This window comes from Monodelphis domestica, chromosome 7 (genome assembly GCF_027887165.1).
Source record: "Monodelphis domestica isolate mMonDom1 chromosome 7, mMonDom1.pri, whole genome shotgun sequence".
NCBI classification, from domain to species: Eukaryota; Metazoa; Chordata; class Mammalia; order Didelphimorphia; family Didelphidae; genus Monodelphis; species Monodelphis domestica.
Window position 1 is genome coordinate 236,424,197 of NC_077233.1, and position 18,237 is coordinate 236,442,433.

Below are 18,237 nucleotides of genomic sequence, written 5' to 3' on the forward strand. Positions count from 1 at the left end.
TACAATCAAAACATATTTTTAAAGGAAGTTGAGTTCACAGATCCCAGGTTAAGAACCCCTCTCCTAGAGGCCATCTGGTGTAATCCATAACCAATGCAGAATCTCCTCTGTGACCTCCCCACCAAATGGTATCATTGTTTTTCATTCTGGACATTAATAAATTGGAGCACATCCAGAGGCAGCTGAGCAGGCTGGCAAGAGGACTGGAGTAGATGCCGTATAAGGAGCGGTTGAAGATCCTGTGGAAGGGCTCTTCTTATGCAAGTGGAAACACCTGCGTCTGTCTTCCTTTCTCAGCCTCAAAGAATTCCAGTCTTCTGACAGTTATGGCTAAAGCCTTGCTGGGGAATTCCCATCTACAGTGGAGGCAGCAAACGAGCACTGGCTCAGACAATGGTGGGGGACAGACCAAGAGGTTCTCACTGTTTCAGGGAGAACAGTAGTTAAAGGGAACATCCAAGCAACCTGTGAAATATCTGATCTTTAGCTACAATAACTGTCCTTTCGATCATGCTTTAAAGTCTGCAAGGCATTCCCATATACCATCTTGTTTGAGCCTGGCAATTACCCATCTAGAGAGAAGAGAAATTAACTTGCTCTTTCCTGGTCACTCACACAAGTCAGTAACTGAGGTAGTACCACTGGAGACCACTAGGTGACTCTGTAGATGAGCATCGGCTAGAATTGGAGGCAAGAAGGCCCTGGGTTCTGTGAGGACTGGATTTAGCTATCTCCTGATTGTAACAAGGAAGGTACTTAGTTCTTCCTTTATTGTGAAGATTGAAATATAACCCACAATCTATTTTTAGATGTTAATCTACAAAAAGGTGATAACTCAGTATTTTAAGTATATCTACCCATTTTAACTACAAAAAGGTGTTAAATAACTACAAAAGGTGAACTAACCAAAAAAGGTGTTAAGTAACCCAAAAGTTATAATGTAACCAAAGAAGGGGTGAACTAAAGAGTGAGCAGTCCTGGAAAAAAGCATCTGCTGTGATTGGTAGACCTGAAATTTAGGGAAGGTGACACAAAAGAAAAAGATCTTTAAAAAGAGAACAAAAGGCCAGAAGAGATATTTGATTCAAGATTCGAGTTGGATGGAGGATTCTCTGACTCAGAGTTGGACTGGAGGAACTGGACCCCTGGAGGAACTTGTGCAGGAGACATCAGTTCAGACTGATTTTCCATTTAGTCAGTCACCGTTGGTGAGTGAAAGGCTGACTTAGTGACACTGCCTTGAAGGTCTAAACCTCGGAGAAAGACTCATCATCTTGAGACTCTCTTCTCCTGGTCGGGGCTTATAAGTTCTGATATCAGAAGCCAGATCTCTCTCTCTCTCTCTCTCTCTCTCTCTCTCTCTCTCTCTCTCTCTCTCTCTCTCTCTCTCTCTCTCTCTCTCTCTCTCTCTCTAGCTCTCTCTCTCTCTCTCTCTCTCTCTCTCTCTCTCTCTCTCTCTCTCTCTCATTCCGTAATATCTTCCCTTTATTGTAAATAAACTACCATTAATTCCATTTACTTTAGTAATTCATTTTGGGATTTTAGAAAATTAAATCCTTGGTGACCACCTAATTAATATATTTCAGTCTCAACAACAAAAAAATTTAACAGTTCAAATCTGACCTCAGACACTTCCCGCTTTTCACTTTATTATTATTTTTTTTAAACCCTTATCTTCTGTCTTGGAATCAAATACTGTGTATTGGTTCCAAGGCAGAAAAGTGGTAAGGGCTAGGCAATGGAGGTTAAGTGACTTGCCCAGGGTCATACAGCTAGGGAGTGTCTGAGGTCAGATTTGAACCCAGGACCTCCCATCTCTGGGCCTGGCTCTCAATACACTGAGCCACCCAGCTGCCCCCCCCCCCCCTTTTCACTTTAAGCAAGTCACTTAACCTCTTTTGGTTAGCCCTTCTGTCTTAGAGTTGTTCTTAAGACAGAAAGTAAGAGTAAGTAGTACCATTTTTCTCTGAGTCTAGCATTCTCATTCTCTATCTACTAGACAATATTTCCAAAGAGGGAGGCTTGTAGAGATAGCCCAAATATGCCTAAAAAAGAGGAAATTTAAAGGAGCCATTCTTCTCATTCCTCTCCCAGGCTTTCTCTATCTTGCCCCAGAAATGTCATCTGCCCCAGAGCTCATCCTAGCTCTGAAATGCATTCCTCTACATTCTCTGACCCCTTCGAGAACTTCTGTTTAAGGGGAGTTCCCCATTGGCCATCTCCCATTCCTCTCCAGGCCTGCCTTTCCCTACCATGGCCCTTTGTGGCGGGCCTTTTCCCCTCCCCATGTTTCTCAGTTCCTCTTTATGTGCTGACTTCCCCATTTTAGAGTAATCTGGAGGGTAGGGACTGCCTTTTTTTTTTATCATCAGCAAATGTTTATTGAGTTACTACTGTTTTGCAGAGATGTGACACCAGCATTAGCTCAAGGAGCTTATCTTTTTAAATGTGAATTTGTATTGGTATCTTTTTAAAAAATATCATCTTCACTCCTCATTTTACTCCTGCCTCCTGGAGAAGAGCCTTTAGAACAAAGACTAAGGACTGAGGGGCTGCCTTTCTTACTACTTCTATTTGTATTTCCAGTTCTTAGCACGCGGCTGGCCCATGGTCGGTGCTTCATAAATGCTTGGTGGCTGTTGAGGCTTCATGTTGCTATTCAAGCCTTCAGTAGAGTATGACTCTTCGAGACCCTGTGTAGACCATGCTGCCTATCGGGTTTTCTTGGCAAAGATACTGGAGTGGTTTGCCATTTCCTCTTCTGATAGATTAAGGCAAACAGGGTCAAGTGACTTGATCAGATAGGAACTCAAGTTTCCAGAATCCAGGGCAGTCAGGTGGTATAGTGGATAGAGTGTTGGGTCTGGAGTTAGGGAAGATTCATCTTCCTAGATTCAAAGCTGGCTTCAGTGACCCTGGGCAAGTCACTTTACCCTGTTTGCCTCAGTTTCCTCATCTGTAAAATGAGCTGGAGAAGGAAATGACAAATCACTCTATTATCTCTGCCAACAAAACCCCAAATGAAGAGTCAGACAATTGAAAAAAAACTTAATAGCAACAACTTTTTGACTCCAGACCCACAACTCTATTGAGGAACCTTCTAGTAAACCCCAAAACTGTTTAAACAGCTACCTCTAAAAAGGAGTCATTAAGGGTTTGATATAAACTTGGAAGGTCTACAGTTGTGAGTACTGTTTTGTGAAATAGGAATTAGATTCATTTCTTTTGGCTCCAGACAGAACTGGGAGTAATATTTGGAAGGAGCATGGGACAGTAGAAAAAGCCTTGGTTCTGGAGTCAGAGGACTTGGGTTCAAATCCTTCCTCTGATGTTTTATTACCTGTGTGTCCTTGAGAAAGTCACAATCCATGTGAGCCTCACTTTCTTCAACCAAAAAATGGGGGGCTTGTTCCAGAAGGCTTTCGAGGTTCCTTTTAGTGCCCTGTCTATGATCACATGCATTTACAAAGAAATCATTTTAGGACTGATATAAGGGGGAAACTGCCTAGTAACTAGGACTCACCAAAGAGGGGAACGGGTTGCTGGTTGGGTCTCCTTCACTTGAGACCTTTCAACAAAAGCAGGAAGGGCTTTTCTTGGAAGATTTTGTAGAGGAGATTCCTGGTCAGTGAGAGGTTAGGCTTGATGGCCTTTGAGATTCCTGATCATCCAGAGAATCTATGATTTTAAAAGTGTTCCAATGTTTTTATAAGAAAGCTGAAAACTATACCAAGACTTTTGGGATACTTGGTACAAGGAGGCCTTTCTTTTTTTTTCCCTCACTCTTCCAACCCCAGCACAGTTCTGGTCATTTAACAGTCATTTATTAAATGCACTAGGGCAGTTAGGTGGCACCCCAATATATAGAATATCTGGCCGATAGTCAGAAAGTTCATCTTCCTGAATTCAAATCTGGGCTCAGACACTTCCTATAGCTTTGTGACACTGAACAAGTCATTTAACCTTATCTGCCTCAGTTTCCTCATCTGTAAAATGACCTAGAGAAGGAAATGGACAACTACTCTTTGCCAATAAAACTCCAAATGAGGGTCATGAAGATAGGACTGACCAAAAGCACAGAATCAAGATATCTAAAAGTTAAAAGAAACATCAAAGTGAAGGGGAAGAGAAATAAAGTATATAAAACAAAAGATGTTATTAAAATTCTAAAGAAGGAAAAGAAGGAAGGGAGGGAGAAAGGAAGAAAGGAAGGAAGGGAGGAAGAAAGGAAGGAAGGGAGGAAGGAAGGAAAAAAGGAAGGAAGGAAGGAAGGAAGGAAGAGAAAGAGAAAGAGGAAAAGAGAAAGAAAGGAAGAAAGAGGGAAAGAGGAAGAAAGAAGAGAGAGGAATGAAGGATGGACGGAAGGAAGGAAGGAAGGAAGGAAGGAAGGAAGGAAGGAAGGAAGGAAGGAAGGAAGGAAGGATGGAAAGAAGGGAGGAAAGGAGGGAGGGAGGGACAGAGGAAGGAAGGCATTTACTAGATGAAAAGCATATTCAGAATAGACACAAAATGAATAAAAGGTACTTTTTCGTGGTAGAGATCAGGAAAGATTTCACATAAAAACCAGCACTTCAGCTGAGTCCTGAAGGAAACAGAGTCCAAGAAGTGGTGTTGGGGAAAGAAGGGGTTCCAGGGATGGAGTACAGCCAGGACAAAGGCTCTGGGAATGGGAGGTCAAGTGTCTTGCCTGCAAAATAGCCAATAGGCAGGAAATTATGGGAATGAGCAAAGACAAAGAGAAAACATAATGCTCATTTATTTCAGATGGCATGAGTGTTTACTTAGAAAACTCTAGACAGTTAACTAATTTAATTCAAACAATATTATCAGTAAATCAGAAGGATATAAAATATCTACAAATAAATTAATTTTAAAAATAAAATAAGACTTACAAAAATATTAGTCTTTATGTTACTATCATTACCTAAAAGAAGAGAGAAAAAAATTCCTTTAAAAATAACTATAGGGGGCAGCTGGGTGACTCAGTGTATTGAGAATCAGGTCCAGAGATGGGAGATCCTGGGTTCAAATCTGGCTTCAGACTCTTCCTAGCTGTGTGACCCTGGGCAACTCACTTAATTCCCATTACCTAGCCCTTGCCATTCTTCGGCCTTAGAACCCAGTATTGATTCTAAGACAGAAGGTAAGGTGTTTTTTTTTTTAATAACTACAGAATATCATGTTATTAAGCTATGAGAAATGATGAAAGAAACACAGAAGGATTGCTATGACATGATGCAGAATAAATTGGGTATTACTCCAACCTATAATACAAAGTGAGAATTCTAGCCTCAGCTCTGACACTAACTAATGCTGCCAGAAACAAAAGAACAAAAATGGCTAATAGGGATTTGATAACAAAGATAAGAAGGCAATGGCAAGTAAGATTGAATTGACCATCTCTCAATAAGTAAAAGGTTCTAGGCCCATGTGTACAGCATACTATGATACTGAAGGAACTGGCAGATGGTGACTTCTAAAATGGAAGATAATGGACAAATGGAGAGATGTTCTGGAACCAGGAAGGGAAAACATCCCAATTTTCAAAAGAGAGAGAAAAGAATGCCAAATGTTGGAAAGTGAATTGATTTTGATTTCTGGCAAAATAATAAAACATAAAGGGTTCATTAGTAAGCAAGTAGTAAAAGAAGCAATCTATGCAAAGCTCACTCACATCGCTAAATTTCATTTCCCTTTTTGGCAGGATTAGTAATTTTGTAGATCAAAGGAATATTGTCGACAGAATTTGCCTTCATTTTTAGCAAAGCATTTGACCATATCTCTCATGTTCTTTTTGTGGGCACGATGGAGAGATGTGAGCTAGACAAGAGTGCAATTATTGAGGATTGTTTAAATAGCTAAAACCAACGAGTAGTCATTGAGGGTTTGATATAAACTTGGAGGGAGGTCTTCAGCAAGCCTCCGTGGAATCTGTGCTTGGCCCTATGCTGGTTAATATTCTTGGTGATTACTTGGCTTAAAGCCATGGACAATGAGCTCCTCAGATTTTTGGATGGCGCAAAACTGAAAGGAGATAACAGAGCTGAGAGCCAAAGAAATCCTGACAGACTAGAACACTGGGCCAAATCTGATAAAAATGAAGTTTAATAGGGATTAGGGAAAAAGTCTTACATTTAGATTCCAAAAATCAACTTCAGAAATACAAAATGGGGAAGTCATATCTTGATAGAAATTGAGGAAACAATCGGTGGGGGCTGAAACCAATGGGAAAGAGACTAGATATCCCCCAAATTGCCTTGGGGTCCCAGAGAACCCTATTGGGGGGAGGGAGAATGAAATGTAACACACCTAAACTCTAGGTGGTGAGGGCCAGAGTAGTCACTATTACATCTTTGTTAAAAAGATCTTGGGTCTTCAGTGAATCCTAAATTCAATGATTTAACAGCCAAGAAGGCTTGGATTCTTAAACAATTTGAGAAGGATATTTCCACAGCTAATGGGACAGCAATAGTCCTATGGTATTCTTCCTGGATTATCAAATGAGATAAGGTTTTGTAAAAAGGGCTTAGTACATTCCTGGCACAAATTAGATGCCATATAAACGCTTATACTCTTCCTTTCCATTTTTCTCTCTTCCCTGATTGGAATATTTCCACTTTAGGGCACAATGTTTTAGAAAGGATGTTGATTAACCTGAAGAGTATCCAGAGAAAGCCAGCTAGGATGGTAATGAGTCTGGGGTTCATATTGTCTAAGATTGTTTCTAGAGGAAGTAAGGATGTTTAGCCTAGAGAAGTATGGGGAGTTGATAGTGGGCAGTGGGAAGATGGGGCATGATAATTGTCTTCAACTGTTTGTCAAATGGAAGAGAGATTAGATTTACTGAATTTTGTTTAGAGGGCAGAATTAGCAGGGGGAAAGAAACAACATAAAATTCAACATAAGGAAAATTTCCTAATAATTTAAGTAGCAGTCTTTCAATGTTTTGTTCTCAGGATACCTTTCTACTCTTAAAAATGATTTAGGACTTCCCAAAGAGCTTTTGTTAATATGGATTAAAGCTACAGTATTTACCATATGTTTTATTTAAAATTAATCTATCTACCAGTCATTATTTTTCATAAAGTTTATTAATAAAAAAGGTAGATAAGCATAGATTTAAGGTCTCTTCCTTACTCTAAATTCTGACCATGTGTCTCTATTCTATCAGCATCTTTTCTCACTCCCTCACCTCTCTCTTCCAATCAGCTGTCTGTGCCAAAAAAGACCCAGGTGGGCTCCACGCACTTTTTTTCATTGAAGTTCACTGACATTCATGGATGCAACTCTGGCATGTGAAGAATGTTGATGAGCTGGTCTGTAACCCAGGAGGAGGAGGGGATAAGATCCCCTCGACACACATATTAGAAATTAAAACAAAAAAAAATTTAAAAAGCTATTATGAAAATAGCTTTCATCTTGCAAATCTTCTGAAAGGGTCTTGAAGACCTCTAGAATCTTTGGATCATACTTTGAGAAGCACTGGCAAGGGCTACCCCAGAGTAGACAGGACAGTCCTGAAGGTAGTGGGGTCTTTGGGCAAAGGCGAAATACCAACCACTTGTTGATTATGCTGCCCAGGGGACTCGTTCAGATTTGGGTTGGGCTAGATGATCTCTAAAGTCTCTTCTAACACTGACCTTCTGTTTAAGTAAGCTAAAGGGTAGGAAAGCAAATGGTAAACTGCATTGGGATAAGGATTGGACCTGTGAGTTCACTAGCATCAGTAGTTAGTAGCCTTTCTCTGCAAGGTAGAGTCCTAGAGAAGTACCTAAAGCACTGAGGGGCTCAGTCACTTGTCCAGGGTCACCCAGCCAGCACACGTCTGATGCAGGGTTGTCCTTTCTCTGAGGGTGGCTTTCTGGCTATATCTTGGTAAACCATTTGTGCTAAACAAATGGGATGATGCTCTGGCATTATTATAACCTGTTTAGTGAGACCTGTCAGGGCTTCTGAGAAAAGGAGAAAGAAGAATGCCTGAGAAACTAGGGGAAAGGGGAATAAAGAAATCAAAGCAAATAAGGTTGAAAAAAAACCTATTTGCTACTGGATATTATATAAGAAAGACTGCTGCCATTGATAGAGGGCTTTACAAATATGATCTTATTTGCTCCTCACTAAATCCTGGGAGATGGTATTATTATCTCCATTTTACAAATGAGGAAACCAAGGCAGACAGAAGGTAAATGACTTGGTCAGGGTCTCACAAATAGCAAGTATCTGAAATTTGTTTTGACCTTAGATTGCATGCTTTATTCACTTTGCCACCTAGTGGTGATTATGGGGTGACTAGAAGGTGATAGCTCTCTAAAGCAAAGATCTTCATGTCTGCTTTGGTTCTCGTCTCCTCCAACACACATTAACTTTTTTTGTTGTTGTATTATATTTTGGATCTATTTGTTAAACATTTCCCAATTACATCAAACAAACAAACAAACAAAAAACCCAACTTACTTTCTGCCTTAGAATTAATACTGTGTATTGGTTCCAAGACAGGAGAGCAGTAAAGGCTAGGTGATGGGGGTTAAGTGACTTGGCCAGGGTCACACAGATAAAAAAATGTCTGAGGCCAGATTTGAACCCAGAACCTCCCATCCCTAGACTTGGCCCACTGATCCCCACCTGATCCACTGAGCCACCTAGCTGCCCCCTCCCATATACATTTTAATATGGTTGGATTTCACATAGGGCATTTTTCTAGAGTATTAAACTCTCACACTGAGAAATATCTAATATTTAGAACTGAAGGCAACCATCAAAATCATCTAGCCCAAATTATCCCTTCTCTTGGTAACATCTTCCATCACCTTCCTTTCTAACCAACCTGTTTCCTTGTGCCCATAGATGTTCTCAGGTCTCTGTAGCCTTAAAAGACAAAGAAATACTAATAGCTAGGATCTACATAGCACTTCAATGTCTGCAAAGTGTTTCACGTGTGTAATCTCATTGGACCTGCCCAATCCTGTGAGGTGGTGCTGCTCTTGCCATCTCCATTTTACAGATGAGGATATTGAGGCAGAGATGTGTCTTCCCAAGTATATGAGGCAGGATTTGAATTTAGGTGTTTCTGGCTCCGAGCCCAGATCTATCGTCTGTGCCCATGTTGGTGTAATTGTGGCATGGGTGCCAGGTGGGGTAGGGGGGCTACTCCATTCCCCCTCTCCACAGCACCCCAGGACATTTTGCATTCCCCCCACCCCTGTTCAGCCACCTAATACAAGCACTTCCTCCCTCTGCTGTCTGGGGTAATGGGGTGTGGGGGGGGTGGCTCACAGGCAGTTTGAAGTTGCTCTTTGGGCACGTCATCTTGAAAATGTTCACCAATGCTGCCCCATGCTATCCAGTTGCCTCTGTTTTGTGAGAGATGAAGTTCAGAAAGAGGGTGGATTCCTCTCAATGAATCACTAAGATGGAGTCAAGGAGCCTTTCCATCAAAACTAGTTTCAAGTTTCCAACCTGAGCCCCATTTCAGATAGACAGAATTGAAACAGTCCTTGTTTTGATTGGTTAAGAGGCTATAGGTATGCAGATAGGTAGGACTGAAACATTTCTTGTGTTGATTAGTTAAAACCTACTTGAATAATTAGGATAAGTGGCTTTGTAAATTGCACGTTCTGATTAGCTAGCTTTCCAGATAAGATTGTAACTCTCAAGTAAACAGCCAACGGTGAATGAGGGGAGGGACCATTGTTGCATCAGGGACTAGGATAAAAGGAGGCTGCCTGTTCCCAAACCATGTGTTTGCTTGTTGATCAAAACACTCTCAACACTGACTCCTGAGTGCCAACTTCAAGTTTCTTTGGAATAGGTGGTTGTTCCTCCCGATTTAATCCAGCTTCTATTTCTAAACATGGTTATATGGCTGTATACATGAGGTAGATCTCTATTTAGAGCAGTTAGGTGGCACAGGGTATAGAGTGCTGGCCCTAGAGTCAGGAAGACTTCATCATCCTGAGTTCATATCTGGCCTTAGACACTATCTATGTGACCCTGGGCAAGTCACTTAACTGTTAGCTTTAGTTTCCTCATCTATAAAAATGAGCTGGAGAATGAAATGGCAAACCAGGCCAGTATCTCTGCCAAAGAAAATTGCAAATGGGGTCACAAAATCAGACATGACTGAAAAATTGAATAATAACAAATGTCTATTTCTCTTCATTTCCAGACTTCAAGGGACTATTCTATATTAGAGCAGATCAATGAATTGGGTACACAAGTAAAACAAAACAAAACCAAGAAACTAGAAAAAATCTCTCCAATTAATCACCAAATTAGAAATCCTGAAAATCAAGGAGAGATGAATAAAAAAAAGTAAGAGACTAATCTACATCATTCTCTCTCTATTGTCTTGCCACCTGATCTTTTCTTAGTGCTTTACAATCACACTTCTTTCTAGTTTCTGTGGAGATACAATCTTTTAAAGCTTAAAGGTGAACTATCATGCTATCCAAAGCCCTTTTCTCAGTATTCATCCTCCTTCCCCTCTCAGCTACATTGGACACTTGACTTCCTCTAAAAATTCCTCCATTGGCTTCTGCTACCATTTAACTTTCTTGATTTTCCTAACTAATCTGCATCTACTTTAATGACTCTTTTCTCTTTCAGGCCTTAGTACAGTGCCTGGCACATAGTAGGCATTTAATAAATAAAAATAAATTGGCCAACTGTGTTTAGCAGAGTGCCTTACATGTAGTTTGGGTATAATAACTATTTTTGGAATTAATAAATAAATTGGACTCTTACATTAGCTTTCTTTTCTTTGCTCTCAATGTTTACTCCTCCCTCACAACTTCTGTTATTTCTTAATTGCCACTAGGTTAAAATAATATCCCTTGTATCTGTATTATAAAGCCCTTTACAACCTGGTTGTAATCGACATTTCCATGCTTGTTCAAAGCATTCCATTGTCCCACCAAACTGACCTCACTTTTTTTACATATAACATTGTACCTCCATACCTTTCTTTAACCTGCATCTCCCATGCTTGCAATACACTGTTAGTACTTCTCCCCAGCAAAATAACATTGTGTGTGTAAGGGTATCTCAGAAAATTTGATTTCTCCCTTTCTCCCCTAACTCCTCCATATAGTCACAGCAAAGCACTGGTGTAGTTATACAAAGCAAAAGGCAGGTGGCAAAAAACTGGAAATTGAGGGGACATCCATTAATTGGGGAATGGCTGAACTAGTTGTGGTATATATTGTGGTGGAACACTACTGTGCTGTAAGAAATGATAAGCAGTTTAATTTAGAAAAAATGCAAAGACTGACAAAAATATGAAAAGCAAAACTAGTAGAACCAAGAAAATATTATATACAGCTATAGAAATGTTTAAAATGTAACTTGTGAATATCCACCTTTATGGGAAAAACTGATAAACAGAAACATGAAAGATGCTGAGATGCTATTGATATATACATTTTTTTGGGGGGTCAAATGATGCCTTCTCTAGGGCAGGGTGGTAAGGGAGAGAGGGAGATTCTGGGAATTTTAATGTAAACAGCAAACAAATAAATTTTTTTAAAAGAAAAAAATGAACAAAAGGCAGCAAACAGAGGCAGTGCCATACTGTGCAGATTAACAAGAGACAGCAAACTTTTGTGTGCATGTGTTATCTCCTCCAAAAGAATATAAACTCTTTGAGGGAAGGGATTGTTCCAGTTTTTGTCTTTGTATCTTCTTCACTTAGCTGAGACCTGGGATATACCAAGAAGACCCAAATCTAAATTTCTAGTTCTAGGAACTCATATGTGGGCATATTTCCACCCCTGGTGGGAATGTGAATTCATTGAGGGCAGGGACTGTTTCATTTTTATCTTTGTATCCAGAGTGCCCAGAATATAGTAGGCACTTTAAAAAGTGTTTGCTGATAGATGGGTTATGCCTTTAAGTCCTGTCAGCTGACCATCAGACATGAGGTATACACAAGAACCCTTTGAGTTCAGTCAGGAGTCAGGTGGGTGGTTAGTTGGGTAAGTCAGACTCTCTTTAATCAGGAACCAAATGGGCAATCGAGGTTCTGCAAATGCCCCACTGTGCCCCCTACCCCAGTGGGACCACTGTAGAGTCCATGTCCATGAAATATGGACCAGGTACCTGCAGGTATTTAGATAAGTGGCAGAAGTTACCTAAGTCTGATCCCAAGGTGAGTTGGCCAAAGTGGGGCTCATCTAATTATGAAAAGATTATGTTCCTGCAGTCTATTTTAAGTGATGCAGGTTGGGAGATCAAAGAGGATGAAAGGGAGGCCTTCAACCAATGGAAAATGCCCAAAGAAAATCCAGGTCAGAACAATTCATGAATCAAGAGAAGGGTAAGAGTAAAAGAAAGCTAAGTGAGGAGGAGAACCAAGTTGAGTGAGGAGGTCTAAGAAATGGAACAGGGAGACAGCTGAAGAGCATATGACAAAATTACAGAAGGAGGTGGAGGGCCTTAAGGAGCTTCTAAAGGGATCTGGTAATCCATCATCCCTTACAGACAGCCTGCCCGAGCCTCTAGACTTACCAGAGGTCCCCATTCCTCAGTTCCCTTTTAAAATCAAGGGGAAAGAAGGAACCAGAGCAATGCAGGCGTCCTTTACTACTGGGATGAAAACTGAGCTCGGAGCAATGGCCAAGGGATTTCCAAAAGCTAGGGAAAGCCCAATAGAATTTGCCAAAGAGTTTGAGGTACTCTTTCTACTTATTAGCCTGGCCTCTCAGATCTTTATCAGCTGGCTCAAATATTGATAGGCCCAGGAGACGCCAATCAATGGTTTGAAACAGCTAAATGGGAAAACCCTTTAGAACACATAAACCAGTTAATGGCCAGGAAAGAAGGACCTGAAGTTCATCTCCAGGAGGCGAAGAAAATTGGAGAATCTTTACTAGAAGCAATCCCCAAGGCTTTTCCAAAGACTGTAAACTGGGGGAAAATTCAAGCTTACACTCAGATTGCAGGAGAGTCTGTGTTTGATTTTTACAATAGATTCCTGATTACCTTCAGGGGGAACTCTGGACTTTTCCTGGACAGTCCAAAGGCCTTAGTCACTTTTAATACTTTATGTGGAGGAGCTAAACAAGGCCCTTGCTAAGTTAGATTGGAATCTAACATCCACCTCTGATCTAGTTTATTTGGCCAGTAAGTTCCAACAAACACTGATGGAGGAGAACTAAGAAAATGAATCAAATTATGAATTTACTCATACCACAGTGGAAACAAAGGGAACAAGGATCTGTTTCTCCCTATGTTACTAAGCAGTCTCTTTCCAGGTATCCATCCAGCCAATGGGGGACGGAACTGAAGGTGCTATTATTGCAATAAGTCTGAACATGTATAGAGGGACTGCTATGAACTGCAGCAAAAGGTAAAATGGGGGCGACAAGAGGGGATTCAATCCTCCTCAGGAGTCCCTTCTTCCTTATGGGCTGTGGATTCCTCCTACATTGGAAAAATTTTGAGCATAACCCCAATGTAGCCTATTAAGAGCTGATGAACCCCAAGTGTCCTAAAACTTGGTGTTCATCAGATCTTATGAGGCTACAAGTTTGGGGTTTCTAGATTCCATGTTGACAGTCCCAAATGTATATTTTTAATTATAATCATTTAGCCTAACTCTAGTCCCATGTTTCCAACTCTGTGCAAGTCATTTTTACTATCCTACTGCCAGTCTAGAAGGGTCTTTTGGAGTAAATCTCCCCTCTCTAGGAGTTCTCATTCCCATGGAAGCTGTTCTCTTCCTGAAAGGAATGGTGTCTCTGTGCCCCTCTGTGGAGTGCGAACCTTGTGTGAGTTTTAGTCTGTTAGTATGTATATTTCTGATTAATATATTGCCTTCCCTTCTCCCTTTTTTACCTTTCTCCTACCCCCCAGTCATTTATTAGCTGTGTAACCTCAGTGCAATTAGGTGGCACATTGTATAGAGAAAGTCAAGCCAGGAGTCAAGAAGACTCCTCTTCCTGAGGTCGAATCTAACTTAATAGCTGTGTGATCCTAGGCAAGTCATTTAACCCTGTGTGCCTCGGTTTCCTCTTCTGTAAAATGATCTGGAGTAGGAAATGGCAAACCACTCCAATATCTTTGCCAAGAAAACCCCAAATAGGGGTCACAAAGAGTTAACACAACTGAATAAAAACACAACAGGGGATCCCTTAGAAATCCCCTACTCCAACTAATGGCCTTCATCTATCTCTTGCTGCCTCCCACCCTTTTGCAAACATGAATTCAACTTCTTCCTCTTTTATACTTTTAAAATTCAATCAGGTTCCAAGGCACACTGTCTTTTTTTTTTGTCTCTTGAATCAGGCTCTTTTCTTTTTAACCTTTAGAGTCTTAGAATCTTGGAGTCTTAGAATCAATTTCTGTATATGGCTTCCAAGGGAGAGGAGCAAAAAATGGCAAAGAAATGGGGATTAAGTGACTTACTTGTCCAGGGGCACAGAGGTAGGAAGTGTCTGAGGCCAAATTTGAACTCAGGATCTCCCCAACTCTAGTCCTGGCTTCTATCCGCTGAGCCACTCAGCTGCCCCAATCTGGCTCTTTTTTCTGTCCATTGCTGCCATCCCAGGCCACATCCTCATTACCTCCTCCCTGGATAACTGTAGTAAGCACCAACCTGATGTGCCTCTTCCCAATTCCCCCAAGACACTGCTTTCATTGCATTGATGATTGGCTACTACAATCCACCTGGCTCCCTCTGCCATCTTACAAGACTCTCTATCATCTGGCCCCAGGGACTCAGGCAACTTTCCAAGAGGCCAATTCAGATTCAGTTCAGGCCAGCCTCCTTCCTGCCTTCCCCCCACTAACCCACAAGCACAGAGAGACACCCCCCCCCCCCATCATACTGCCTCCTATTTCTGCATAATTTATTTGTGCTTCTACTTCTTAGCCCAGAATGGGCACATAGTAGGGGCTTCATGAAAACGAATTGCCCACAAGCTGACTGTATTTATTTCTCCTGTTTATCCATGTTCTAATCAGCACCTGATTGTACTGTCCTATAGAATTCTCTAATTCAGTGGTTAATGAATTAAACCTTAGTTCCGACTGGTGGATTTGACCTCAGACAATGTGGGTTCAAATTCTAGCTTGGCTCTTTTTTTGTAGCCAGGTAAGGATCTTTTGGGGATGCCTCCCTTCACGGGGCCTTCATTTGTCACTGATAAGAAGGAAGGAGTTTTGCTTAAACGAGTGCCGAGGTCCCCTTTAGCAATACATCTTCGAATTTTATCTTCTGGTCGGGGTCTTTTTTTTCATTGTGACATACAAGATGCTTCTGTGTAGTATCAGTGTGTGAAGCAAGCTTCCATGATGCCATTTTGCGTCCCTCTGGCCACATTCGGGCTAACTGGAGACCACAGAGGCAGGGATGAGATATGCCAAGAATTCAAAGAAAGCAAAGATGGGCTGTTATCCCATATGCAGGGCGAACTTGTAATTCTCCAGGCCTGACACGGATGTGTCTGGCTGAGCTTCCTGAGCTGGGAGGAAGTGAGGCTCTTTGTCACATGTATGGGTTTGAGTGGTCCTGACGGTGGCTTCTGTTCTTGTGTCTGGTTTCAGTCTTCAGGACTTAGAGCACTTGGCTGAGGATGGGGAAGACCAGAGTTCAAATCTATCCTCAAATACTTAGTAGGCTGGTGATTCTGGGCAAGTCACTTAATTTCTGCTTGACTCACTTTTTTTTTAACCCTTACCTTCCATCTTAGAGTCAATACTGGGTATTGGTTCTAAGACAGAAGAGTGGTAAGGGCTAGGCAATGGGGGTTAAGTGACTTGCCCAGGGTCACACAACTGGGAAGTGGCTGAGGCCAAATTTGAATCCAGGACTCTGGGCCTGGCTCTCAATACACTGAGCCATCTAGCTGCCCCCTTGACTCACTTTTCTTAACTATAAAATGAGGATAATAATGACACCTAATTTGCAGGGAAATGATGAGGGGGGAAATGACAGAATAGTGATTTGTAAAGTGCCTTGCAAACCTTCAAGCACCGCATAGATGCAGCTATTTTTCTTTTTGTTATCACAGGATTTGGACCTGGAGGGGTCCTTGGAAATTCTCTCATCCAACTCCCTTATTTTACACATGAGGAAACAGGCCCAGAGCCATTTAGTCCCGGTCCCACCGATGGTCAGCGGCAGAGGCAGCATTCAAGCTTTTAGATCTTTGGGCTCAAAATCCACTACTTCTCCTGTTGCCACATTGCTTCTAGCTTCCAGATTCAGTGGTGGCGGCCAGTCTCATGACTTAGACCAGTAGAATATTAGTTGTGTGTTAATGTACTTTTCCTGTCCAGCTAAAAAGAGAGAAATACAGCAAGTTGGCTTTTTTAAAAAATTCTTTCCAGAACTGTTGTCTAATCATGCTTTTTCATCTTATCTTGTAAAACAAACTTTTTTGGCCTCCATGTAGGGCTTTGCGTCTATTTTTTATGAAGAGAAGGAATAAAAAAAGCATTTTTCAGGCACTCTCTGAAGCCTTTAAATCTATAATCCCATTTGATCCTCACAACCACCTTGGAAGTTGGTACCATTTTACACTAGAGGAAACTCAGACCTCAATTGGGTGACTTGCCCAGAGCTACCCAACGGGTAAATAATCTCTGAGGCTGGATTTGAATTCAGGCCTTCCTCACTCCAGAGGCGCCACTCCCTCCAGGACACCATCCAGCTGCCTCTGTCCTGGAAGGCGGTTGGGCCGTGTGATCCCTAGAGCACAAGACTCAGAAGCAGGAATGGATTGAACGCAATCTTCGATTCCTCGCAGGATTCTAGATTTCCTCTTGAGGCACGTCGCTGGGGCTCTGCGTCCTCCTCCAAACTGAAACGCAGCTCCTAACATTCCCTTTGGGGGGAGTCACTAAACCAGCTCCAAACTCACTTAACCACCTCCTGCATCCCCCTCTCGGCCAATCAGGCACCTGCTTCAAAGGGACAAAAGGAAAGTCACACCTGCTGCCTGAAGCGTCCCTGGAAAGTCCCCCAACTAGGATAAAAGCTTCTGGGCCCCCAGGTGGGGTGTCCGGCCTTCCCTCTCCCCCTGAGCTGCTCCCTGCCCGGCTGGGCCCTGTTCTCTGCCCCCTGCTAGACCCCTGGTCTCTCCCCCCCTACCCCCCGCAGGTGCCCCGTCCTCCCCTTTGCCTCACACAACAGAATTCCCTGGGAGAGCTCGAACCCAAACCCTGCTGACACCGGCATCATGAACTAGATTCACTCGACAAATTGGGCATAAAGGGATTGTCATGAACCTCTTATGATTTCCAGATAAGATATCCGCCCTCTCTGATGTGCTGCTGGTCCCCGGATGTCCTTCTGAAAAATGTTTTCTGTGTTTTATTCTAGTAACAAATCTACACATCAGCTTTCCAAGGTGACAAGATTCATGTCGTCTCCCTCTTCTCTCCGGGAGCTAAGAAGCAACTCCACTGGGTTTGGTATGTATTTATTTATTTATTTAACCCTTACCTTCTGTCTCAGAATCAATACTATGTATTGATTCCAAGGCAGAAGAGTGGTAAGGGCTAGGCAATGGGGGTCAAATGACTTGCCCAGGGTCACACAGCTGGGAAGTGTCTAAGGTCAAATTTGAACCCAGGATCTCCTGTCTCTAGGTACGGCTCTCAATCCACTGAGCCACCTAACTGCCCCCTTTTGCATGTATTTTGATGTAGTTTCTTCAGGTAATTATTATCTCGTTTGTTTTACAGATGGAGGAACTGAGACAGGCTGATTCCGAGATTCACCGAGGGTCATACAGCTACTGCCCAAGATAGGATACAAAGTTGGGACTCTTGACTTGAAGTCTAAGGCTTTTTCCTTATCTCTTAAACATTAAAAAAAATTTTTTTTTATTTATTTGGTCAATTTCGAACATTATTCCTTGGTTACAATAATCACATTATTTCCCTCCCTCCCCTGACCCCACCCTTTCATGTAGCTGACACGCAATTCCACTGGGTATTGCACATGTCCTTGATCAGAACCTATTTCCATGTTGTTGTTTACATTAGGATGTTCATTTAGAGTCTATATCCCCAGTCATATCTCCCTCAACCCATGTAGTCAAGCAGTTGGTTTTCTTCAGTGTTTTTACTCCCACAGTGTTTCCTCTGGATGTGGATAGTGGTTTTTCTCATAGATTCCTCCAGGTTGTTCAGGGTCATTGCATTGCCACTAATGGAGAAGTCCATTACATTCGATTGTACCACAGTGTATTAGTTTCTGTGTACAATGTTTTCCTGGTTCTGCTCCTCTCG

General features: G+C 41.9%; 2 long non-coding RNA genes across 2 annotated transcripts; one reads left to right on the forward strand and one right to left on the reverse strand.

Moving 5' to 3' along the window:
- Positions 1 to 9,617, reverse strand: LOC107649536 (uncharacterized). The gene is made up of 3 exons (XR_001623336.2): positions 9,274 to 9,617; positions 3,341 to 3,446; positions 1 to 356 (listed from the first exon to the last, which is right to left on the reverse strand). It is a non-coding gene; the product is annotated as an uncharacterized LOC107649536 (long non-coding RNA).
- A 3,519-nt stretch (positions 9,618 to 13,136) lies between these two features.
- Positions 13,137 to 17,789, forward strand: LOC130455633 (uncharacterized). Its single transcript, XR_008913730.1, has 3 exons — positions 13,137 to 13,345; positions 17,324 to 17,415; positions 17,689 to 17,789. It is a non-coding gene; the product is annotated as an uncharacterized LOC130455633 (long non-coding RNA).
- The last annotated feature ends 448 nt before the right edge of the window (positions 17,790 to 18,237 follow it).